This window comes from Leucopleurus acutus, assembly GCF_964270905.1.
Source record: "Leucopleurus acutus genome assembly, chromosome: X".
NCBI classification, from domain to species: domain Eukaryota; kingdom Metazoa; phylum Chordata; class Mammalia; order Artiodactyla; family Delphinidae; genus Leucopleurus; species Leucopleurus acutus.
The window spans coordinates 121,225,011-121,234,057 of record NC_139148.1 but is presented as its reverse complement, the minus strand read 5'-3'; the positions used below and the strand labels follow the sequence as shown (position 1 = coordinate 121,234,057).

The window sequence follows — 9,047 nt, the reverse complement described above, 5'->3', positions numbered from 1 at the left end:
ATATTGTACTTTAATTTTAATGTTTTGTTTTGACAAAGTACATCATGTCAGTAATTAAATTCTTGTTTATTTTTTTTCCAGTGTTTTGGTGGGAAATCTGAATCATGAAGACCATTGATCAATGTTTCTAGATTTGGATATAATGATTAAATTAGGATCATTTCAAGATAATTAATGAAATATTAAAAGAAGCTTTGAAAGAAAAATAAGTTTTAGATTGAATAAATGTCACTTCTAGAAATATATTACATATGTGTATATATATATAATATACATATATATATATATATATAATTAAACATTTGTGCCACAAACTAAAACAGTTAATGTTTTTATATATTTCAGACTTTGAGGACTTTTCATTTTAGCTCAGATACTGAAGAAAAAAGTATCTTTGAGAACTGTGAATTTATTTTTTCTTTAGAACATTTATTGAATTGTTCATTTGTTTTTGCATTTCTCTGAGAAATGCAAATTGACATCACAATGAAATGCCATAACTATTGTAAAAAATAGAACATGCCAAAAAAGATTCTTGTAAAATTGTTTTCATTGTGATTAGCTCATACTTTCATTATTCATCATGTGAGGAATTCTTCTTAGAAGTTGATGAAATAGATGGCAATCCAGAAGTGCCATCTCTTTACCACGGATGTCTAACTATTTTTATTGGACAAGTGTCACTTTTAAAGTTGATGAACAGCAAACATGAAGTAGTAATAACTAGTGTTGAAAAATGAAGCCACCTAAGAAGCAAGAAATGATAGATGACATGGTGCATTTTTAGTACCATAAAAAGTTCAAAAATGAGGAATAGTTTTGGTCATGCCCTAGTTTTGATTTTTTTAATACAACAACAACATAAGCATATTATTTTTTTCATTAAGCTTCTTAGTTTCTTAGTATCACAGTGGAATGATGAGAAAACAAGAACAACAACAAAAATAACCACGAGTCTGCAAATCTCTGACAAAAAGCAGAGACTTCAAGGCATTTGAGGGGGAGGGAGGGAGAGTCTTGACAGCAGTGCCAAGGTAGTTCCAGCATCATGCCTCTCCTTAGCTTGCTGGGCCGGGAGGGGTGGGGAGGTGGAATGATGAGAAGGTGGCACTGTCACAGCTGTCCTTGGCGTTTCTGCCTCGCGACTGATACACGCATGATCTGCGTGGACCACCCCACAGAATTTTCCGGTGCCTCCCCACTACCTGGCCGCATGACCCCTGCCTGCTCCAAACCCCTGGGACACCCTGGAGCCAGTTCTGCTGGGTGGGCGGCAGGAGAGGAGCGTGGAGGGGACGAGGGCAGGCGACGCCGCTCTGGGCATGAGAAACCGAGGAGAGGCCGAGGCCCATCTGGGAGACACCCGTGGCAGCAGGCGGAGGCGGTGCAGGTGGCAGCGGCAGGAGTCGGTGTCCCTCAGGCGGTGAGCAAGCTGCACCTAGAGCTTCATGGTGCCGGGGGCAGGCTGTCGTTGCAGAGTCTGTAGTAACGCAGGTTGTTGACCAGGCTGTACACATTCTGGGTGAATGAGGGCAGGTCCCCATCCATCTTGAAATTCCGCCCCAGCACATTTTTCTGGTTGGCATCCACACCGTCACAGCTGGTCAGAAACTCTGGGAGGAAGGCCGCGAAGAAGCCATCAAAGTCCACAGAGGCCATGCTGTAAATGGCAATGCCAATCTCCTCCTGCAGGAGGTCGTGGGACTTGTGAACCAGGATCTGGAGCAGCATGTTCACAAACTGAGAGAGAATGGTGGTCCGGAAGATCTTCTGTGGTACAGCTTCTGCTTGGTGTTGAGAGTCTCCAAGTAAAAGATATTTTATTTAAATAGGTAGATGTCAGGCTGGAGAAAGGACTGTCCAAAAGCCTGCATGATGGCACTGAACTGAGGCTCACCCTCCATCTGCTCCTCAGCAATCCCGCTCTGGACACTGGCTAGGATGGTGGACTTGAAGAAGCACCTCCAGTTGTGATGGAGCGACCGGAAAAGGAGCTCAAACAGCTCAGCCTTCACATCAGGGGAGGGGCGCTCAGCGATGATGGGATACACCTGCTCTATGCACAGGGCGATGATGCTGGGGAGGAGGGGCTTGAACACCTGGCCAGGTTCCTGGACCACCACCTGCAGGATCTTCAGGAACTTCTCAACCACCCGGCAGCCAGTACTGCCTTTGTGGAGGATGCTCTCGGCCAACTGTTCTCTGGTAAACATATTGAGGAAAGTCTGTATGATCTGCTCAGTGAAAGGCACGCCCATCTGTACTCTAAGGCCTCGAAACAGAGTGGGGAAGAAGCTCACCATCTCATCAGACACATCTGGCTGATGGATAAAAGCTGGAAAGAGGGCCAGTGAGACTTGAACAGATTCCTGCAGGGACTGGTAGCTGATCTGTTGGGACTTGGTGGATTCCCCAGAGATATTCTCCACGATATCTTCTAAGACACTGTCTGGTGGATAATCACTTTGGTGTCATCCAGGGGCATCTTCCTCTGCGGGGTGACAGCATTGGGCTTCAGGTTGCAATAATCCCGAGAGAGCACAGAGATGAGGCTGGCATGGTTGATGGAGTGCACAGGCCACTGCTGCTCGTTCTCTGGGATGTTTGGCCATGGAAGCAACAGGATGTTAGAGAGGGCGTGGCACACCAATACCTGAGTCTTGTCAACAAGCTGCTGGGTAGAGGCATCGGTGATTCTGTTGAATGCTTTCTGTACTGTAGGGATGCTGATCAGAAAGCCAGGTCACACAGTGGTGGCCCGGGAGACCAGTAAATGGCACACAGATAGCAGCAATTTGTCCCGGACCTTGGTGCTGATCAGAGGTGTGACTGTGTCCATGGTGGTGGAGATGAGCGTAACAAACTGCTGCATATTCTGCCGACGAGCCTCGCTGCAGTACTGTGCTAGCCAGTGAGAGTAAGCCTGCAGAGCAGCCAGGGACTAAGCATGCACATTAATGAGATCAGGCTTCAGTACTGACGGCACGGCAGTCTCAAGGTTGTACAATTTTATCTGAGATCCATACAAAGTGACTTTGACCAACCTCTCCACCACAGTGAGGGTGTCCCTGAAGCGCACTGTGAACACGTCCCCGATGAAGTTCTCAGCTAGGTGGCCCACAGCCTGCAGGAGGGAGCTCAGGACTCACAGGGAACAGTGCAGCTGCTGGCAGTCGTTCTCTGCTGTGATGTTCAACCTGTGTCCTGACCCTGAAGTAAATATAAACTGCCCTAACCCCAGATAAACTTCTTTTTTTTTTTTTTTTTGCTGTACGCGGGCCTCTCGCTGTTGTGGCCTCTCCCGCTGCAGAACACAGGCTCCGGACGTGCAGGCTCAGCGGCCACGGCCCACAGGCCTAGCTGCTCCGCGGCATGTGGGATCCTCCTGGACTGGGGCACGAACCCGTGTCCCCTGCATTGGCAGGCGGACCCTCAACCACAGCGCCACCAGGGAAACCCCCCAGATAAACTTCTAAATTGTCCTGAAGAACTGGGAACAGTGTCGAGAAGGCATGTGTGGGAAGGAGCTCCATCACTTTGGCCACTACCTCCAAGCTCTGGTGTAAGTACCACTGCCACTCTGTCTGCTGATCGTCATCCAGAGTTTTGTCATCCAACTCCTCCAGCTGGGCCTGGTTGTATCTGAAGTGGACCCGATTCAACACCTCCATGAGCAAGAGGACTAGGGCGTCTTCGTACCTGTTGAGAACTGCTTCCCTGTCTCCTAGATGGCTTTTCGTTTTCCTTGTCAGATAGTCCAAAAAGAGCATCCAGATATGCAAACAAGAAGTAACCTTCATGAGTAGGCTGATGAAATGTGTACTTGAACAAAACTGTCAAAAACCCCACCACAGGGAACTGGGAGTAGGACTCGATTCTTCTTAGGTGAACACTCACAAAGAGCTGCAGAAGGTCATTAAACTTCTCGATGTAGCACTCATTGAGTTCTTCTAGCCTTCTCTTCACCGTGTGGGCATTGTTATCCTTGGTGATTTTCTGCAGGTAGAAAGTCTGCTGGAACATACACAGTAAGTAGTCCTCGAATTCCATAGGTACACAGTTCTTGGACATGAGTTCATTGATGCAGGACATGGCCAGGACCCCAAGCCAGCTGCACTCCTGACCCAACATACAGTTCTGGCTGCTGCCATTAACCTATGCCATCTTTCTGGCCTGGATGTCACAGCCAAAGCAGGCAAAGTGGAAGATGGTGGTAAGGAGGGACGGGATGATGCTGGCAGACGGAGGAATCCGACTGAAGAGATGGGCCAGGTACTCCAAGGCCAAGGAACAGATATACTCACTCTCCGCATCAAGCATGGGGATTGGCTGATTCAACAGTTTGGCTGAACTAGGACTCTGCAACAGGTTACTCAGTAAGTCACCACTTTCTCCTGAGGTCGGGGATGGTGGTGGGGTGGTGGCAGTCACGCTGTGTTTGTCCCAGACAGTCTCCAAGATACCTGTCAGTAGCCCAAGCACTGTCTGCACCTGGTCCAGCAGCAGCTTTTGCAACTCCTCCTTCCGAGCCACTCTGAGGTCCTCAGCGGGACAAGCCAGCTCTTCTGAAGTTGTCTTCAACATGATCAGCCCGAGGGGAGTTGTCACAGGGGACTGGATCAACTGTAAAATGTTAGTAAAAAAGTCATGGTAGAACATGGGCCAATCTTGACGGCCAGTGTCAACAATCACTTTGCAGAGCTTGTTCCAGATGAAGTAAGGTAAGGTTTTGTGGTGAGCCAAGAGGAGTTTGGACAGGCAGCTACGGATTTCCATCTTATCCTGAGATGGGACCCCAAGCCACATTTTATTGATCAGATTCTCAAAAAACGTTAAACTGTACATCATTACACAGTCATTCCTAGTGCTGGAGAGAAAATACTGGCAGAATCTCCAGGCTCCTATTTGCTGAGCAAAGTTATCAAGAAGTTCCTCTATCTCACGTTTTCTTTCATTGGTTGTACAGTCGTGGAAAAACTCTGTCATCAGACTTTCCAGTGCCCCGAGAGAGGCTTCTTCAGATGCCATGCTGGCCGGGGAAGGGGCCTGGCTCTCGGGCTTCGGACACGTCCCGCTCGCACAGTTCAGCTCATGGTCCCGGCAGGCTCGGGAAGTCCCCTGCCCGGGGAAAGACAACCGCTTCCCCAGCCGGGCCCCGCGGGGACCCTCTATAAAGAGCGCGGCCCCCCGGCCCACCTCATCGGGGACCCCCGGAACTATTCATCACCTCCCCAGGGAAACTGAAAAAGCAGGACATGGGGCTCGGAGGCCGGCGAGGGGGGCAGCGGCTCGGGGCTCCCCGCCCGGGCCTGACCCCCGAGGGGAGGCTCCGGGCCCAGGCAGGGGCTCCCCGGCCCCCGCGTTCAGAAGCGGCGGCGGGCCCTGCCCCGAGGCTGAAGGGGCCTCGGCGGCGGCGCAGCCCGAGCGGCCGGATCAGGAAAGGCCCGAGGGCCCGCGCTACCCTAGCAGCCTCAGCCCACACGGCCGCCGCCGCCGCCACCCCCACCCCCCGGCCCCGAGCATCCCTGCGCGCGCCCACCCCGGAGCATCCCTGCGCGCGCCCGCCCCGGAGTGGTCCGCTCGCGCCGCGCGGCCACCCCCGACCAACAGCCCCAACACGCCGGCCCCAGTTTTGATTTGTGGCCATTTCAGATGGACCCTTCTTTAGAGATAGAATAAAAATAAAATATCTCATTTTCTCCTGAAAATACCCAATATGACTATATAAGTGTGTATTTGTGGGCAACTGAAACACATTCCCGGCTAGTACTCCATAAACTGCAGGGGTCCATCGGGAACTGGGATTTGGCCTGCAGAAATCTGTAATAGCAATTTTAAGTGCTTGTAGGATAATGAGAAATTTTAGGTATTCTCAATAATGTCATTCAATGCAGTGTATCTTCATTTCTTTAATAAAAGAGGAAATTCCTGCTGATCAAGTGTTACATAGCTTAAGGCTCATTTGGGGGGATATAATGGCCAGTGCCTAATTTATGCTCTTAGGGTTCACTTCAATATTAACCTTTTATGATTCCAATGGGGTTAGAGGCTTAATAGAATGAGGTGAAGTTATTAAAACCTATAACTTTATAATACACACATTTCTCACTGTTCCCTCCAGACTCACTGTTTCTTTTCAATTTGAGTGAGGCAGGGGATGATTTATCCATATGTTCTTCCCAGTTCACATTTATCTTTAATGAGAACTTTGCTAGTTAGTTTATTTTTGTAATTAATGATACTTTGCTCCTGAAAAAAATTGATACCAATCAGTAAAAATAAGAGAGCCTGTATATATACATACAGAGTCCTCATGTCAGTGACTGTGTGTGTGTTTTGTATTTCTATGTAGTTTTAGAATCACAAATCATAACTTTCTTTTCCAGTGTTCATTACTAAAGGAAGTTTTGCAGAAATGCTGCCTAATACTTTCTGAAGGTCAACTGAAAGTGAGTCTGTGGCATGCTCAGATAAGAGAACGCTGCCTAGAGCCCTGCTATTCACATCATTAATCAGAAAGCGAGGAACTTAGAAGTCAGCCTGGAAATATGAGTTATGTGGGTTAGAGAAGAATGTATAATCCCGTTCAGTAGAGTGTGAAAGTTTCCATATATCTGCTACTCCTAAGTCAGTAATAGCTGAGGATGAAGCTTTATGAGCTTTTTAAATAAAACGGTATTCTTGATAATATATGCCAAATCTCTCTGTAGCAGGATCCAAGGCCACAGTAAGTCACCATTCCAAATTGTTTTAGTAAAGGCATTATTTTGAGTATTGAGAGAACTATATATGGGTTGCCATGTAAATTTGTTTGAAGTTGGATCATTCATGAAAGAAGTAAAACACCACCAAATATTTTATGTTCCTCTGAACTTCAAAACAACTTAAAATATTTAGGGTGTTCGGATGATTGGCCTGGGGTGGGGAGGGGAGTGGCTAGGTAGAAATATGCTGAAGTCATACTATAGGCCAGATTGATTTATATATTATTTAATTTATTCAGCACAAACACATATGCACAGACATATGCAACTATTAAGGTAGGAGGTGTCATCATTTCCATTTTATGGAGGGGGAAATTGAAACTTGATGTTAAATAATTTGCCCAAGATCATGAAAACAAGAAGTTGCAGATTGACTTCGAGTATTGCAAAGTTAATGTTCATTTCCCTACAGGAAATGTGTGCCTCGATATATCTTATTTTAGTAATATACACATATTTATCCCAATGAAATTTTTAGCTACTGAACGGACAACACCTTCACGTGGTTGATGTTTGCAGCCTCATAACACCTAGGCTCAAAGCTGCCCATCTAATTGGTGCCCAGTGGAGGGGGGTTAGTGGATTGAATTCATGAATACTGACCTCAAGTCTTAGCAATAAAATGTAAATGTAATGTGATGAATGAATATTTTGGAAAATGGTCCTTCAGTTATGAATATGAGGACAGATCCTGCCATCAGTAGTACATGTTCTGTGATCTATCTTCATCCTGCAGTTGGGAGGAACCTGCAAGTAGTCTCTCATACCAGCACCACTGGCAACACGGATAACCAGATACAGTCATGTGGCATTTAGTCGGGAAGCAGAGCTAAGCATACTGGACCATTTGAACAGCATAAAAAATAGAAATAAAACAGTTGCAATAGTGGGAAAAGATAAAATTATTACTTTCACAATATACTATATACTTCTTGAGGACAAAATAAATAGTCTTAATTATGTCTGTATTCCTAGCACCTGGCACAGCGTAGGGGCTCATTTTTCCCCAAGACTAAAGCAAGGGAGTTATATAATCTCTCTAAGGCCATTTGGGTTCTCAGCTGACATCACGATTTTGCACGTTCTTCCCTCCACCTGCCATGTCTTTCCTGCTCTCACTTTCTCCATCGACCTTACCCTCTCCTGCTAATTTTCACATCTCAACTCATGTGTCACCAACTCCAGTAACTTTCCCTGACTCCTCCAGTGACACTTCAATTCTCCTTTCCTAATATTCCAATTGTACCTGGAAGATACTTCTTAAAGATATAAGGGAAAGTTTCTACATGTCTGCAGAACAAGAGTTGGTTTTTTTTTTTCTTGTGGTATGCGGGCCTCTCACTGTTGTGGCCTCTGCCGTTGCGGAGCACAGGCTCCGGACGCGCAGGCTTAGCAGCCATGGCTCACGGGCCCAGCCACTCCGTGGCATGTGGGATCTTCCCAGACCAGGGCACGAACCTGTGTCCCCTGCATTGGCAGGTGGACTCTCAACCACTGCGCCACAAGGGAAGCTCTAATTTCATTCTTTTACATGTAGCTGTCGAGTTTTGCCAGCACCACTTGTTGTAAAGGCCATCTTTTCTCCACTGAATATTCTTACCTCCTTTGTTGTAGATTAATTGTTCATAACTGAGTGGGTTTCTTTCTAGGCTCTCTATTCTGTTCCACTGATCTATGTATCTGTTTTTGTTTCAATACCATGCTGTTTTGATTACTAAAATTTTGTAGCATTATCTGAAGTCTGGGAGGGTGATACCTCCAGCTTCTTTTTTCTGCAGATTGCTTTGGCAAATTGGGGTCTTTTCTGGTTCTGTATGAGTTTTAGGATTATTTTTTCTAGTTCTGTGAGACCCAAATAAACAAAATAAGACATGAAAGGGAGAAATAACAACTGATACCACAGATATACAGAAAAATCATAAGACTACTAAGAACAGTTATATGCCAACAAGTTGGACAACCTAGAAAAAATGGACACATTTCTAGAAACATACAACCTGCCAAGACTGAATCAAAAAGAAACAGACAATTTGAACAGACCAATCAGTAGTAGTAAAATTGATTTAAAATTTTTAAAAAAATATCCCAGAAACCAAAAGTACCAGTCCAGACCACTTCATCGGGAAATTCAATCAAACACTTAAAGAAGAACAAATACTTATCCTTTTCAAACTACTGCAAAGAACTGAAGAGCGTGCAATATTCTCAAATTCATTCTATGAGGCCACTGTTACCCTGATACCAAAACCAGGCAAAGACTGTAAAAAAGCAAAAATTGCAGGC

The 9,047-nt window shown here is 46.0% G+C and overlaps 1 pseudogene across 1 annotated transcript; it reads right to left on the bottom strand.

The window, feature by feature from the left end:
- Positions 1 to 1,438: 1,438 nt before the first annotated feature.
- On the bottom strand, positions 1,439 to 5,028 carry LOC309977817 (exportin-6-like; annotated as a pseudogene). Its single transcript has 2 exons — positions 3,449 to 5,028; positions 1,439 to 3,231 (listed from the first exon to the last, which is right to left on the bottom strand). The product of its transcript is annotated as an exportin-6-like (transcript).
- Positions 5,029 to 9,047: the final 4,019 nt, after the last annotated feature.